The sequence below is a fragment of the Triticum aestivum genome, chromosome 6D, assembly GCF_018294505.1.
Source record: "Triticum aestivum cultivar Chinese Spring chromosome 6D, IWGSC CS RefSeq v2.1, whole genome shotgun sequence".
NCBI classification, from domain to species: Eukaryota; Viridiplantae; Streptophyta; class Magnoliopsida; order Poales; family Poaceae; genus Triticum; species Triticum aestivum.
The window spans coordinates 476,727,813-476,746,023 of NC_057811.1; the positions used below are offsets into that span (position 1 = coordinate 476,727,813).

The 18,211-nt window shown below is 42.8% G+C and overlaps 1 pseudogene; it reads left to right on the forward strand.

Annotated features, from left to right (window-relative positions):
- The first annotated feature begins 9,620 nt into the window (after positions 1–9,620).
- LOC123142750 (SWI/SNF-related matrix-associated actin-dependent regulator of chromatin subfamily A-like protein 1) lies at positions 9,621–16,926 on the forward strand (annotated as a pseudogene).
- Positions 16,927–18,211: the final 1,285 nt, after the last annotated feature.

An 18,211-nucleotide genomic window follows, 5' to 3' on the forward strand; every position in this document is an offset into this window, starting at 1 on the left:
ATACTAGTGACACTCTGTTTGTCTATGTATTCACACAAGTATTATGTTTCCGGTTAATACAATTCTAGCATGAATAATAAACATTTATCATGATATAAGGAAATAAATAATAACTTTATTATTGCTTCTAGGGCATATTTCCTTCAGTCTCCCACTTGCACTAGAGTCAATAATCTAGATTACACAGTAATGATTCTAACACCCATGGAGCCTTGGTGTTGATCATGTTTTGCTCGTGGAAGAGGCTTAGTCAACGGGTATGCAATATTCAGATCCGTATGTATCTTGCAAATTTCTATGTCTCCCACCTGGACTTGATCCCGGATGGAGTTGAAGCGTCTCTTGATGTGCTTGGTTCTCTCGTGAAATCTGGATTCCTTTGCCAAGGCAATGGCACCAGTATTGTCACAAAAGATTTTCATTGGACCCGATGCACTAGGTATGACACCTAGATCGGATATGAACTCCTTCATCCAGACTCCTTCATTTGTTGCTTCCGAAGCAGCTATGTACTCCGCTTCACACGTAGATCCCGACACAACGCTTCGTTTAGAACTGCACCAACTGATAGCTCCACCGTTCAATGTAAACACGTATCCGGTTTGCGATTTAGAATCGTCCGGATCAGTGTCAAAGCTTGCATCGACGTAACCATTTACGACTAGCTCTTTGTCACCTCCATAAATGAGAAACATATCCTTAGTCCTTTTCAGGTATTTCAGGATGTTCCTGACCGCTGTCCAGTGATCCACTCCTGGATTACTTTGGTACCTCCCTACTAAACTTATAGCAAGGCACACATCAGGTCTGGTACACAGCATTGCATACATGATAGAGCATATGGCTGAAGCATAGGGAACATCTTTCATCTTCTCTCTATCTTCTGCAGTGGTCGGGCATTGAATCTTACTCAACTTCACACCTTGTAACACAGGCAAGAACCCTTTCTTTGCTTGATCCATTTTGAACTTCTTCAAAACTTTGTCAAGGTATGTGCTTTGTGAAAGTCCAATTAAGCATCTTGATCTATCTCTATAAATCTTGATGCCCAATATGTAAGCAGCTTCACCGAGGTCTTTCATTGAAAAACTCTTATTCAAGTATCCTTTTATGCTATCCAGAAATTCTATATCATTTCCAATCAGCAATATGTCATCCACATATAATATCAGAAATGCTACAGAGCTCCCACTCACTTTCTTGTAAATACAGGCTTCTCCAAAAGTCTGTATAAAACCAGATGCTTTGATCACACTATCAAAGCATTTATTCAAACTCTGAGAGGCTTGCACCAGTCCATAAATGGATCGCTGGAGCTTGCACACTTTGTTAGCTCCCTTTGGATCGATAAAACGTTTCGGTTGCATCATATACAACTCTTCTTCCAGAAATCCATTCAGGAATGCAGTTTTGACATCCATTTGCCAAATTTCATAATCATAAAATGCGGCAATTGCTAACATGATTTGGACAGACTTAAGCATCGCTACGGGTGAGAAAGTCTCATCGTAGTCTATCCCTTGAACTTGTCGAAAACCTTTTGCAACAAGTCGAGCTTTATAGACAGTAACATTACCATCAGCTTCAGTCTTCTTCTTGAAGATCCATTTATTCTCAATGGCTTGCCGATCATCGGGCAAGTCAACAAAGTCCACACTTTGTTCTCATACATGGATGCCATCTTAGATTTCTTGGCTTCAAGCCATTTTGTGGAATCTGGGCTCACCATCGCTTCTTCATAGTTCGTAGGTTCGTCATGGTCTAGTAACATAACCTCCAGAACAGGGTTACCGTACCACTCTGGTGCGGATCTTACTCTGGTTGACCTACGAGGCTCAGTAGTAACTTAATCTGAAGTTTCATGATCAATATCATCAACTTCCTCACTAATTGGTGTAGGTGTCACAGGAACCGGTTTCTGTGATGAACTACTTTCCAATAAGGGAGCAGGTACAGTTACCTCATCAAGTTCTACTTTCCTCCCACTCACTTCTTTCGAGAGAAACTCCTTCTCTAGAAAGGATCCAAATTTAGCAACAAAAGTCTTGCCTTCATATCTGTGATAGAAGGTGTACCCAACAGTTTCCTTTGTGTATCCTATGAAGACACATTTCTCCGATTTGGGTTCGAGCTTATCAGGTTGAACCTTTTTCACATAAGCATCGCAGCCCCAAACTTTAAGAAACAACAACTTTGGTTTCTTACCAAACCACAGTTCATAAGACGTCGTCTCAACGGATTTCGATGGTGCCCTATTTAACGTGAATGCAGCCATCTCTAAAGCATAACCCGAAAATGATAGCGGTAAATCAGTAAGAGACATCATAGATCGCACCATATCTAGTAAAGTACGATTACGACGTTCGGACACACCATTACGCTATGGTGTTCCAGGTGGCGTGAGTTGCGAAATGTTCCGCATTGTTTCAAATGTAGACCAAACTCGTAACTCAAATATTCTCCTCCACGATCAGATCGTAGAAACTTTATTTTCTTGCTACGATGATTTTCCACTTCACTCTGAAATTCTTTGAACTTTTCAAATGTTTCAGACTTATGTTTCATTAAGTAGATATACCCATATCTGCTTAAATCATCTGTGAAGGTGAGAAAATAACGATACCCGCCGCGAGCCTCAACATTCATCGGACCACATACATCTATATGTATGATTTCCAACAAATTTGTTGCTCGCTCCATTGTTCTGGAGAACGGCGTTTTAGTCATCTTGCCCATGAGGCACGGTTCGCAAGTACCAAGTGATTCATAATCAAGTGGTTCCAAAAGTCCATCAGTATGGAGTTTCTTCATGCGCTTTACACCAATATGACCTAAACAGCAGTGCCACAAATAAGTTGCACTATCATTATCAACTCTACATCTTTTGGCTTCAATATTATGAATATGTGTATCACTACTATCGAGATTCAACAAAAATAGACCACTCTTTCAAGGGTGCATGACCATAAAAGATATTACTCATATAAATAGAACAACCATTATTCTCTGATTTAAATGAATAACCGCCTCGCATCAAACAAGATCCAGATATAATGTTCATGCTCAACGCTGGCACCAAGTAACAATTATTTAGGTCTAAAACTAATCCCGAAGGTAGATGTAGAGGTAGCGTGCCGACCGCGATCACATCGACTTTGGAACCATTTCCCACGCGCATCATCACCTCGTCCTTAGCCAATCTTCGCTTAATCCGTAGTCCCTGTTTCGAGTTGCAAATATTAGCAACAGAACCAGTATCAAATACCCAGGTGCTACTGCGAGCATTAGTAAGGTACACATCAATAACATGTATATCACATATACCTTTGTTCACCTTGCCATCCTTCTTATCCGCCAAATACTTGGGGCAGTTCCGCTTCCAGTGACCAGTCTGTTTGCAGTAGAAGCACTCAGTCTCAGGCTTAGGTCCTGATACGTCTCCAACGTATCTATAATTTTTGATTGTTCCATGCTATATTATATTCTGTTTTGGACATTATTGGGCTTTTATTATACACTTTTATATTATTTTTGGGACTAACCTATTAACCGGAGGCCCGGCCCAGAATTGCTGTTTTTTGCCTATTTCAGAGTTTCGCAGAAAAAGAATATCAAACAGAGTCCAAACGGAATGAAACCTTCAGGAACGTGATTTTTGGAACGAACTTGATCCAGAGGACTTGGACCCTACGTCAAGACATCAACCAGGAGGGCACGAGGTAGGGGGGCGCGCCTACCCCCCCCCCCCCCCCCCCCCCCCCCGCCAGGCGCGCCCTCCACCCTCGTGGGCCCCACGTTGCTCCACCGACGTACTTCTTCCTCCTATATATACCTACGTACCCCCAAACTACCAGATACGGAGCCAAAAACCTTATTCCACCGCCGCAACCTTCTGTACCCGTGAGGTCCCATCTTGGGGCCTTTTCCGGAGCTCTGCCGGAGGGGGCATCGATCACGGAGGGCTTCTACATCAACACCATAGCCTCGCCGATGATGTGTGAGTAGTTTACCTCAGACCTTCGGATCCATAGTTATTAGCTAGATGGCTTCTTCTCTCTTTTTGGATCTCAATACAATGTTCTCCCCCTCTCTCGTGGAGATCTATTCGATGTAATCTTCTTTTGCGGTGTGTTTGTTGAGACCGATGAATTGTGGGTTTATGATCAAGTTTATCTATGAACAATATTTGATTCTCCTCTGAATTCTATTATGTATGATTGGTTATCTTTGCAAGTCTCTTCGAATTATCAGTTTGGTTTGGCCTACTAGATTGATCTTTCTTGCAATAGGAGAAGTGCTTAGCTTTGGGTTCAATCTTGCGGTGTCCTTTCCTAGTGATAGTAGGGGCAGCAAGGCATGTATTGTATTGTTGCCATCAAGGATAACAAGATGGGGTTTATATCATATTGCATGAGTTTATCCCTCTATATCATGTCATCTTACTTAAAGCGTTACTCTGTTCTTATGAACTTAATACTCTAGATGCATCCTGGATAGCGGTCGATGTGTGGAGTAATAGTAGTAGATGCAGGCAGGAGTCGGTCTACTTGTCTCGGACGTGATGCCTATATACATGATCATACCTCGATATTCTCATAACTATGCTCAATTCTATCAATTGCTCAACAGTAATTTGTTCACCCACCATAATACTTATGCTCTTGAGAGAAGCCACTAGTGAAACCTATGGCCCCCGGGTCTATTTTCCAACATATTAATCTTCCAACACTTAGTTATTTTTATTGCCTTCTATTTTACTTTGCATCTTTATCATAAAAATACCAAAAAAATTATCTTATCATATCTATAAGATCTCACTCTCGTAAGTGACCGTGTAGGGATTGACAACCCCTTATCGCGTTGGTTGCGAGGATTTATTTGTTTGTGTAGGTGCGAGGGACTCGTGCGTGGCCTCCTACTGGATTGATACCTTGGTTCTCAAAAACTGAGGGAAATACTTACGCTACTTTGCTGCATCACCCTTTCCTCTTCAAGGGAAAACCAACGCAGTGCTCAAGAGGTAGCAGGTCCAGACTTGGGTTTCTTCTCCTGAGCAGCAACTTGTTTGCTGTTCTTCTTGAAGTTCCCCTTCTTCTTCCCTTTGCCCTTTTTCTTGAAACTTGTGGTCTTGTTGACCATCAACACTTGATGCTCCTTCTTGATTTCTACCTCCGCAGCCTTTAGCATTGCGAAGAGCTCAGGAATCGTCTTATCCATCCCTTGCATGTTATAGTTCATCACGAAGCTCTTGTAGCTTGGTGGCAGTGATTGAAGAATTCTGTCAATGACGCTATCATCCGGAAGATTAACTCCCAGTTGAATCAAGTGATTGTTATACCCAGACATTCTGAGTATATGCTCACTGACAGAACTATTCTCCTCCATCTTGCAGCTGTAGAACTTATTGGAGACTTCATATCTCTCAATCCGGGCATTTGCTTGAAATATTAACTTCAACTCCTGGAACATCTCATATGCTCCATGACGTTCAAAACGTCGTTGAAGTCCCGGTTCTAAGCCGTAAAGCATGGCACACATTAGTATCGAGTAGTCATCAGCTTTGCTCTGCCGGACGTTCATAACATCTGGTGTTGCTCCTGCAGCAGGTCTGGCACCTAGCGGTGCTTCCAGGACGTAATTCTTCTGTGCAGCAATGAGGATAATCCTCAAGTTACGGACCCAGTCCGTGTAATTGCTACCATCATCTTTCAACTTTGCTTTCTCAAGGAACGCATTAAAATTCAACGGAACAACAGCACGGGCCATCTATCTACAATCAACATAGACAAGCAAAATACTATCAGGTACTAAGTTCATGATAAATTTAAGTTCAATTAATCATATTACTTAAGAACTCCCACTTAGATAGACATCCCTCTAATCCTCTAAGTGATCACGTGATCCAAATCAACTAAACCATGTCCGATCATCACGTGAGATGGAGTAGTTTCAATGGTGAACATCACTATGTTGATCATATCTACTATATGATTCACGCTCGACCTTTCGGTCTCAGTGTTCCGAGGCCATATCTGCATATGCTAGGCTCGTCAAGTTTTAACCTGAGTATTCCGCGTGTGCAACTGTTTTGCACCCGTTATATTTGAACTTAGAGCCTATCACACCCAATCATCACGTGGTGTCTCAGCACGAAGAACTTTCGCAACGGTGCATACTCAGGGAGAACACTTATACCTTGAAATTTAGTGAGAGATCATCTTATAATGCTACCGTCAATCAAAGCAAGATAAGATGCATAAAAGATAAACATCACATGCAATCAATATAAGTGATATGATATGGCCATCATCATCTTGTGCTTGTGATCTCCATCTCTGAAGCACCGTCATGATCACCATCGTCATCGGCGCGACACCTTGATCTCCATCGTAGCATCATTGTCGTCTCGCCAACTTATGCTTCTACGACTATCGCTACCGCTTAGTGATAAAGTAAAGCATTACAGGGCGATTGCATTGCATACAATAAAGCGACAACCATATGGCTCCTGCCAGTTGCCGATAACTCGGTTACAAAACATGATCATCTCATACAATAAAATTTAGCATCATGCCTTGACCATATCACATCAGAACATGCCCTGCAAAAACAAGTTAGACGTCCTCTACTTTGTTGTTGCAAGTTTTACGTGGCTGCTACGGGCTAAGCAAGAACCGTTCTTACCTACGCATCAAAACCACAACGATAGTTCGTCAAGTTAGTGTTGTTTTAACCTTCTCAAGGACCGGGCGTAGCCACACTCGGTTCAACTAAAGTTGGAGAAACTGACACCCGCCAGCCACCTGTGTGCAAAGCACGTCGGTAGAACCAGTCTCGCGTAAGCGTACGCGTAATGTCGGTTCGGGCTGCTTCATCCAACAATACCGCCGAACCAAAGTATGTCATGCTGGTAAGCAGTATGACTTGTATCGCCCACAACTCACTTGTGTTCTACTCGTGCATATAACATCTACGCATAAAACCAGGCTCGGATGCCACTGTTGGGGAACGTAGTAATTTCAAAAAAATTCCTACGCACACGCAAGATCATGATGATGCATAGCAACGAAAGGGGAGAGTGTGTCCACGTACCCTCGTAGACCGAAAGCGGAAGCATTAGCACAACGCGGTTGATGTAGTCGTACGTCTTCACGATCCGACTGATCAAGTACCGAACGTACGTCAGCTCCGAGTTCTGCACACGTTCAACTCGATGACGTCCCTCGAACTCTGATCCAGTCAAGCTTTGAGGTAGAGTTCCATCAGCACGACGGCGTGGTGACGATGATGATGTTCTACCGACGTAGGGCTTCGCCTAAGCACCGCTACGATATTAGCGAGGTGGACTATGGTGGAGGGGGGCACCGCACACGGCTAAGAGATCCAAGAGATCAATTGTTGTGTCAATGGGGTGCCCCCCTCCTCCGTATATAAAGGGGGGAGGAGAGGGCCGGCCTAGGGAGAGGCACGCCCAAGGGGGGGCAATCCTACTCCAAGTAGGTTTGTCCCCCTCTTTCCTATTCCAAGTAGGAGAAGGGGGAAGGAGGAGCTGGAGAGAAGGAAGGAGAAGGGGGGCCGCCGCCCCCTTCCCTTGTCCAATTCGGACTGGGGCAAGGGGGGCCGTGCGCCACCTCCTGGGCTCCCTCTCTCCTTTCCACTAAGGCCCATAAAGCCCAATAGCTTCCCGGGGGGGTTCCGGTAACCCCCGGTACTCCGATAAATGTCTGAAACCTCCCGGAACCATTCCGGTGTCCAAACATAGTCGTCCAATATATCGATCTTTATGTCTCGACCATTTCGAGACTCCTCGTCATGTCCGTGATCACATCCGGGACTCTGAACTACCTTCGGTACATCAAAACACATAAACTCATAATATAATCGTCATTGAACTTTAAGCGTGCGGACCCTACGGGTTCGAGAACTATGTAGACATGACCGAGACACGTCTCCGGTCAATAACAAATAGCGGAACCTGGATGCTCATATTGGCTCCCACATATTCTACGAAGATCTTTATCGGTCAAACCGCATAACAACACACGATGTTCCCTTTGTCATCGGTATGTTACTTGCCCGAGATTTGATCGTCGGTATCTCAATACCTAGTTCAATCTCGTTACCGGCAAGTCTCTTTACTCGTTCCGTAATACATCATCCCGCAACTAACTCATTAGTCACATTGCTTGCAAGGCTTATAGTGATGTGCATTACCGAGAGGGCCCAGAGATACCTCTCCGACAATCGGAGTGACAAATCCTAATCTCGAAATACGCCAACCCAACAAGTACCTTTGGAGACACCTGTAGAGTACCTTTATGATCACCCAGTTACATTGTGACGTTTGGTAGCACACAAAGTGTTCCTCCGGTAAACGAGAGTTGCATAATCTCATAGTCATAGGAATATGTATAAGTCATGAAGAAAGCAATAGCAGAATTCTAAATGATCAAGTGCTAAGCTAACAGAATGGGTCAAGTCAATCACATCATTCTCCTAATGATGTGATCCCGTTAATCAAATGACAACTCATGTCTATGGCTAGGAAACATAACCATCTTTGATCAACAAGCTAGTCAAGTAGAGGCATACTAGTGACACTCTGTTTGTCTATGCATTCACACAAGCATTATGTTTCCGGTTAATACAATTCTAGCATTAATAATAAACATTTATCATGATATAAGGAAATAAATAATAACTTTATTATTGCCTCTAGGGCATATTTCCTTCAGTTGAAAGCCCTAAAATACACATCAATCATATAATTTGATATGCTACAATGGAAACTCCGGTAAAATGAATATGGAATCAAGACTTTAAAAACTTGGTGGAAGACGCCGCCGGTCCAAGTGCAAAGTCTGACGAAGCATAGAATAAAGCAACAAATACATCAAATTCATTTCCCTTAGAGCATCTCCATCCAGGGTCCAATTTGGCCCCCCATTTGTCCATGAACACGTCTGTAGAGTCCCCAGATGTGCCTGTTTTGAACCCTCGTTTGTCGATGCATGCAGCCTTGTCCCTCATATTTTCCAGTCACATGCATACAACCCATTAACAGTCGCGGTAAGGGCGCCTCCTCGCCTATGCCACGTCGATTTTACTGTGCCGAAGGGAAAAGTTAAAAACGCAAGCCCTCTCGTCTCCGGTCTCGCTAGCTCTCTCTCCTCCTGCAACCCCTTGCCGCCGCCACTACCCATGCCGGCCGATTCCGGTGAGTCCCGGCGGCGGGTGGCACACCAAAGACCACCCCTCTCACCGCTCCTTCCTCCCATCCGTCCAAATCTGTCACGAGAGGTTTTCCGCGCTCGCTCCCGACCCTCAGCCCTGGCTAGGGTTTCGGACGCAGCGTCCCCTTCGTCGCCGGCGAGGCTCTGGCGGCCTCCGACGGCTCGTATCAGTCCCCTTCCCCACCCCACCACGTGGCTCCGTCTCATGGACGGTCCTCCCATGCCTGATGGCCATGAGGTGCACGTGATGCGTTGGGCCGTGCCTTCTCTGCACCTATGAGTTCATCCTCTGCCCCCTCCTCCTCCTCTCTACTCCGCTCGAGCTCTGATCCTCGCCTCTATTTTCGTCTCTCTCGGATTTGGTGCAGCAGCCTCCTGTCTCCATCGATGAGGAGGGCGACCGGGACCCAAGCGCAAGACGATGAGAGCACGGCCGTCGGGCACCGGCACACTGGCAGCGCGCGCATGGGCCTCCTCGCCGCGGCCTCGGACTGGAAGAATTCGTGGATGGTCTCACCATCTCAGAAGTAAGATCCCGCGGCCGCCATCCTGCACCCGTACGCGGTTCATGCCGCCGGCAGCGAAGTCGTCAGAGATGGCACTTGGTGCTATCCTCTGTAGTTTCTCTGTCCTCTGCAGTTTAGTGCTTTGTGCTTGCTCCTATTATGAACTAGAATCTGCGGTTATGTGCTAGCTCCCCGTAGTGATCGACAATTCTTATGTACGTGTTTGGTGCTTTGTAGATTGTTTTTATTCTAGAATCTAGATGTTCAGACTTCAGAATGCTTGGTGCTCCTCTTTGTACGTGCTTGGTGCTTGCTCCTATAGTGATTGATAGTTCTGTGCTTGCTCATGTCGTGAACATCTTGTATATAATGGAGGAATTGTTATCAGCACTTGTGTGGTCAATTAAATAAATAAAGCTTGGGTGGTCAGCTAAACAAATTCTTCATGTTTTATTCTATGTTTCAGTTATGTTTATTGTCACAATTGTTATCAACACATCATACTAAAAATGGCCTCTCCTTATGCTTAAATGCATTGCTTATATTTCAGTTTCAGCTTGTCAAAAACTTTGCTTCTCTAGCCATCTCTGAAATTGAGTGTGTGTGTGTGCAAATACTGACAAAATTCATATTGTGTGTGTGTGCAAATACTGACAAAATTCATATTGTGTGTGTGTGTGCAAATACTAACAAAATTCATATTGTGTGTGTGTGTGTGGGGGGGGGGGGGGGGGGTCACCAACAACTCGAGCGACAGCAGGTCGCCGGCTTCCTCTGCGGCTTGCTGGCCTCGTTGGTGGACAGAGGGGTCGGCTGCCTCTCGCGGCTCTGAACTGCAGGACTCGCTGGATGGATGTGAGTGTGAGCAACCAAGCTATATCAGGTGAGAATAGCTTCGTGTGGCTCTTTATTTTTTGAGCTGGTCAAGTGATTCTAGGAGACTCATATTCTATTTCATTACTTTTTTATCTCCGATGTCTGGACTTTCTTTGAGGCTCATATTCTTTTTTCTTGTTTTTTTTCGTGATTGATTTATTGCTCACAAGATAGGTTAGATTTTTGTGGCATATCACTATCCTTTTTCTGTTGGTGTAGACCTTTTCCTATTGTATTATGAGCTGTGTGACGTGAGGTCAGAGCGACGAATCTGAAGCTGTTATTCCCTTGTAAGTTCCATGTACTGGGATTTTACTTCCTGATTTTTCTCTCTAAATGGTAGAATGAAAAGAGGCATAATTTATAGGTGGATTGATTCCCGAAGTGCTTAGATCACATAGGGCAGACTTCATAGTGGGACTTTGTGCTTGACCGTTCTTCCATTTAGGTGTACTAGCTGAGTACTCATGCGTTGCCACGGAAGAACGAACATACACATATAGTTGTATGCCCGTGCGTTGCCACGGATTAAAAAAATCATTATAACTCACAACATTGCACATGTGGATTATGAGTGTGTTGCCACAAATATCATCTTCTACTTAATATAACAAAATCCATATGACTCGTATTCAAATCACCATGACTCAACTGGAAAAGTCTACCTTCATACTATGGCTTTGTGCTCCACAATGAAGACAAACATAGGGCCTTTTTTCCACCCAACTTTGACATATATCTTCTCCATCCAACTTGGATAAAATGTATTACTCTATCCTAATTTATATGGCATGTGTGCAATTCGAAATCCCACTTTGCCCATCAAATTCATCAGCTAAACATGGATTATGTTACAAAAAAATGCACCAAATTCGTATTCAAGAAAAGTTTCCAATGGTATAATTGTATTTCAAATAGCACATATATTACTGAATAAATTAGTAGTCAGAGTATCACACTAAAGGTTTTTTTTTACAAAATTCAAATTTGTGAAAACATGTTCTCTTCCTCCTTGCAAACCGTCTTAGCTTTGCTAAGAGTTTCGGTGTTGTAATTGCCATCCAATAAAAGCCTCACTTCAATATGAGGAACCTTGAACTTTTGGTTCTCTCTATGTATAAGAAGGAAACAATAAATCTATATATGATTAGTACTTAAGCATGAATCCCCATCTTTCAAAGGAAAAAAATCATAGTACATTCACATATCTGATCAGGAACATAAGGATGCTTACGGTCCACTCCCATGGCTACATGTAATATGGATTAATGAACGGAAAAGGACTGCAAAAAAGCAAGTTATATGCTCATCTACTGAGAGCGATAGAGTGCATGGAGGACAAAATTGCAAAGACATGCTCATATCATTCGTTGACACAAAAACGCATAAAAGCAACAACAAAAATGATAATTTATGACTTTCACCCAGGCACAGATTCTACATTAATACTTGCGGCACCTCAATAATGAAAATTTATGATGCAATAGGTGACACAGTAATCAATAAAAATATTTAGTTGAAGGTAAAGATGAATGTTCTGGTACTTGATTCAAGAAGATGCATACAAACTGGAAGCACTTCAAAAAACCTCCTTCAGTGTCTTCTTTGTATTGTTATGTAGCATGACTCCCTACTTTATTAGCCCAATAGAACTGCTGAAGTTGGCTACATAACATGCACATTAATCAGAAAAAGAATAAGTATTATTAGGAGATGAGCTGTATGTCCTAAAAAGAAAAGAAAAAAGATATATAGCTCCTTTGTAGACGTCTCATTTTCCTTCACTCTAAAATAGCTGCACACCATATTTGAAGAATGTAATACTCCCCCCGATTCAAGTTAATTGATGCAGCCGCTATACAATGTCATCTATACATACACTCTATAGATGCCGAGTCAATTAATTCGGATCAGAGGGAGTATGAGTTTATATCTAAACAAATAGGGAAACTTCAGGTGAGTTGCTTCATTCTAAAATAAAGGTAGAAGCATATTTCCCTAAGGTGAACACACACAACTCTGAAGCAAGTACATAGTATTCTCAATTAAATGGTATTTATTTGCTAAGGTTTTTTGGTTTCTGTAATATTGTTGTTTGGTGATCTCTTCGCCTGCCAATTTTCTCTCTTAATTGTTGGTCCCGTTGTGCTAATGTCAACATTTTATCTCGTTCAGACCCAGCTTGTATTGAAAGGTAATCAAGGTACTGTACATGAGAAGCCAAATGTGTTCCCCGAGAAGTAACGTGCATGAGTTTGGATTAACATAGCTGACAACAAGGAGAAGCAGCTACAACAAACAAAACACAAGTTGAAAGCATGCAGGCTGCTTTATACAAAACAAGTCACTGAACCTGAACTCGACTCCAATCTTTGACCACAACTGAACTTGTGCGCTTAAATTTTTAGAAGTCATGAACCTGAGTTCTTGAAGGGCCAAACCATTGGGCTAGATGGTGGCCTGAACCGTGTGTGTGTTAAGACACGACATCATCAAGAGTATGCACATTTTCTATCCACTTAATCCACAACACAGCCCGACAGCAATCAAACTATTCTCTTTTCTCTACTAATGTATACAATAAATTTTTTCATGTTCAGGCATCAACCTAATGGAAGCTTTTGTCAGGTTCAGACAAATTCGCAAGATAATAGTGAAGAAGAAAGTACGACAAGTGGTTGCACTATAAGGATTTGTAACATGGCCCCCAATGCCGGTTTAAACATGTGGTCCACCGACCTCTGGACTGAACAAAAGAACATCATAATTACAACACTATGGAGCTAGTTTGTAGTAACATAATACGGCGTTGATCAAACAATGGTGAGGGTAAAAAAACATGCACGACTAAAAGCTATTTTGGAAAAGCAAGATGAGAAAAGTAGGAACCACAAGACTATGTGGGAAAGATTCCTCTGAATTTACATGTTTTTATCACGCGCTGACCTGCAACTCTATGTCAGTAAGCTTATGCCAAATTTATTTTCCAGGTGATGATCCAAAAATGTTGTCCTGGTTCGGAGAAATCCTGGAAAATATTTGTGTTAGATCCACAAAAGAGGATTACTCTGTCACAAGCACTACATCCGTAAATCACCGAAATATGTGCTCTTTCAACTTTAAAATATCCATCATTTAAAAAAAGGATAGGATGATAAGTCAATTAAAAATCATACAATGCATAGAACACGTTAAGAAAACATAAGTTTCAGATATCAATAAAGATGGAAGAAATAATGGGCTTTAGATTACAGTATCAGTGAGAAATTTACTGCAGACTTGTGTATGTCAATGTTGCGCCCAACTTCCTTCTATTAACTTGCAGTGGAGCTTGAACCAAAGTTCCTGGGAGTAAAAGAGATGTGAAGAAATGTTTTTTAGAGGTTAATAACAGGACCAATAATAACTTGGAAGAGGAAAATTAATCAAACTTCAATAGCAGGACCATTAATCTATACGTGGACTGCAGCTACCAATGTAAATGATCCTCTTTGAAAAGTGAAAAGCGCTCTTTGTAAGACGACATGAAAACTCAAGAATCCAATTGAAACCAATGTGCTACCTGTGTAGCTATATGAGCAAATGGTATTTCGCTGCAGCAGCATTGTTCAGCCAATGGTCAGCACCTTGTTATATGAACTAAAATAATACGTTGAGTTGCGAATGTATGAAATCAAGGCTTGAGAGTTCCAAGGAGAAGAACATTTGTAAAATCTTATCGTCCTAAATGCAGGCAATTCTTGGATGTATTTTCCTTTTCTTAAATGGCTTACTAAACAGAGATACCAATGATCTTAAATGTGACAAATCTTAGTATGAAGCTTGACACTATTAATGCAGATAGGATTTGTATGTTTACCCTGGTGCAGAACTCACAAGGATTGGAATAGAGCAGCGGCGCGCTCATGTCGTTGGATAGGTCGTGGACGGCCTGCGACTCCTGCGCATTGGGTCCGCCTAGTCCGACCGCCACCGCCTCGTCGTGCGGATCCATCGGCCGCTGCATTGCACTACTGAAACCCCGTACGTGAACAAGGGAGTGTGGGGTGGGAGCACAACCTACTGGGAGAAGATGGGTGAAGCGATGGTAGGGAGATAAGGTTACCTAGGTTGTCGACCATTGCCGCTGCCGCCGCGCCGTCCTGCTCGTTGCCCTCCCCGCGTCGAGCACCTCCTGGACTGGGTGAAGAATAAATGAGATGGCAAGCGGCTCCAAGCTAGATCGAGGTCGTCATATGCGGAGAAGGTCGCTTGAGGTCGCGGTAGACGGGGAAGGTCGATTGGAAGACGACGGCGGCGGCGGAATGACATGTTCGACGAGGAGCTGCCGCTTATGGTGGCTCTGATGAGAGGGCAATTGGATTCGGGCCATGCATGGGCCTCTAGATCTTTGATGAAGGATGGAGGCGGAACAGGGGTTGACTGTCAGAAAGCTACAGCCATGGGTGCGAGGAGAGAAGGAGAGGCCAGTCTCTCGCGAGTCCAACGGGGACGGAAGAGGTCGGCGGTGGCGATTACTCTATGGGAGGAAGGGGATCGGGAGCGAGGGATTCGGGGAGTGGGGGTGGAACGTGCGTCGTGGGTTTTCCTTTCGTTTTCTTTATTGTCGTGCGGGGAGGGGTAGGTATCAGTTCTGATTTTTTTTCTGTCGTGCGGGGATGCTGCGAACGTGGACCATCGCCATCGCCAGGGAGGTGGAGGTAGTGAAGGCGAGGTCGAACCATCGATCCAGGTTGAACCATCACGACGTTCGATCCTCCTTTAATACTAGAGATTAGTGTTTCTGAACTAGCAGGCACAAAGGATTCCTAACCTTGTTCATCTGGTGACCACTGGCCGCTGTCTTTCTTTTTTCTGAAATTTGTGACCAAGTGATTAAAGCCTGAGAATGAAGATTGATCTTTCTCAAAATTTACCATGGTGTAATATTATGCTACAATCAAGCCTTAGAACTAAATTATCTTCACAGTATCCGCTGTTCTGTAAAACATACCTTTTGGACAAGGATATATAGTCAAACTATTGAAATTTTGATTGATAATATCTTTGCAAAATGTTTAGGTTAGATACTTGAAAATCCTATGTGTGAATCTGTTTCGGAAAGTACTTTCGCAATATACATTTTTGTATTTTGAAGATCGCTAAGATGTCTGAAATGGCCACTTTTATAGGACTGAAGGGAGTAAATGGTGATTATATCACATTTTAGAGTAATCCTTTTGGGGATCGAATAATTTGTGGATGCTTTTAAGCATAAAATAGACTTCTGCTGTAATAATTATTTTCATCTGGTTCTTACTTCTTAGTCCCTTTTCCGGATTATAAGCCTTTTGGTCTAGAATCTAAACTGAGATCCTTCCCTCTTATTGTTGGTAGGCTGTACCATTCTCCACAACACAAAGTCAAAGCGGGCATGTTTCTTCTGTCTTTAAACTTGTGCACTATGAGCTGGTGTTGCAATGCTTGAAGAAGTTGACTGGTGTTGTTGTGCAAGATATACCTTATAGAACAAGCCGTGCTGTTCAAAATGCTGGTACAAATTGTTCTTCTGATAAAGAAGTTGACGAGCTTCTCATGAAGCTGCCACGTCGGTTATGAGATGCACTTCTACCCTTCCAACTTGAAGGTCTGAAATTTGGGCTTCGAAGGGAAGGGCGCTGCCTTATTACAGCTGAGATGGACTTGGCAAGACTAACCAGGTGAGCATATTGTATTTTGTGTATAACTATCGTGCGGATAGTTCATATGCAGAAAATTGTTTGTTCCATGGTGTTACAACTGCAAAATACAGTAAATTAGCCTATCGATATTGAGCACACAGATATTGAGCTTGCTTCAATACATTTTGGGCAGTAACAGATAGGAATTTTATGTCTATTTTACTGAACAGTTAATTATATAGCACTTGCTTTTTAGACCTTATTAAGAAATCATCATATCTGCTTTTGAGCGTAATATTTTTCCCATGTTGAAGCAGTATTATTTTCTTGAACAGAATGGGGAAGCAGTATGTTCTCATTTATTTAAATGCTGGCAATTGCAATAGCTTGTTGCTTAAAGGACGAGGGCCCTCTATTAATAGTGTGTCCAGCTCTTCTGCGTTATACTTGGGCGGAGGAATTGGAACGCTGGGATCCTTCATTTCTTCCAAAAGATATTCATCTTGGTGCTGATTCAGAGTTTCATTATTCAAGAGTTAATTTTACTGATGTCAAACCTGGTATTATAATTATTTCATATCTTTAGTGTATCTAATTTGATCCTGAATGCTTGTGAAGTTACAACGATCTCAATATTTATTTTCATCAAGTTTTAATTGCCTACCACATGTGCCATGTGGTAATGATCTCCATATATGGATTGCATATTTTGTATTTTATCCATAGAAATTATAAGTATTGAATTCTTTTGGCCCAGATAGCATTCATTTGTTGCATCAGCGTCAGTTTTGAAATATTGCAGTAAAAACAGTTGCAGGACAAAATTGCATTCCATATGAACAATCATATAGATGGACCAGATCACTCAAACAAAAAAAGATAGACTTGACGCCGCTGCCGTGGTCGTCTTCGATGCCGCCGCCGTCCTCCTCTTCGTCGTCCATGGTGAGGTCGATGTACGGTGGTGGCTTTCATAGGTGGGCAGGCGGCCCCTGCAGCGGCTGCAAGGCCGGAGGCGCCTGCAACACCTCTTCCAGTGGCGGGAACAGCGCCCACCCACACGGGCGGCACGGACACGTGTTCCGGCGATCATGGCACCATGTCCGTCCACGTCCAGGATTGGCCCACCAATGCCAGGCCTCCTCCTTGACCTACAACTCCGGGGGGATGGCGACGTCGCATGCGGCGGAGAGGGCCAGCATCTCGTCAAGGCCCTCCCATTGGGCGCGGTTATATTTCAGTTTTAGAACTACGTATTGATGGACTGTAGCAGCGTTTCTTTTTACTTAATTTCGTTTTGCTGTTTTTCCATATATATCACTCATTTATTGACATGTACATATCAAATCCAGTCCATGTCTTGGCCTCTTTTTGATGTCTGCGTTATCTTCCCGCAGGTGTTGTAATTTTATCAACACGCAGGAAGGATTTATGGTACAGGTAGACATGCTAATTAAATTCAGAAATGTATTGTATGTCTTTAATCTTTGCAGCTTCATGGTGTAGGATAAAAGAATGGCATTAGCCCAACAAAAACTGTGATCTGCCTCACAATTTCTTCTAATTCTAAAGTAGCACTGAATCGAATGGGAAATTCCGGCAACTTTGCCGGTGTCTGGGTATGTATTTGTATAAACTGTCAACTGAAAACGGCTTGGTTCCTTTTAAAAAGACTGAAAATATCTTACTAGATAGTAATGTTTATACTTGTGGCGGACTATCAATCCTTACAGTTAAATGAACGGATTTATCTGTTGAAGAAAAAGTCATATTGGTAACTATGTGACATATGCAAATCCAAGTTGGCATAATGAAATATAGATGGACACAATATTATCCATCTCTATTTAGCTTGTCATTAAAATGAAATTATTTGCTAACTAGCTATTTCTTTTACTGCCAATTTCTTTTATGTTATCCTTTTTGGAATATTACT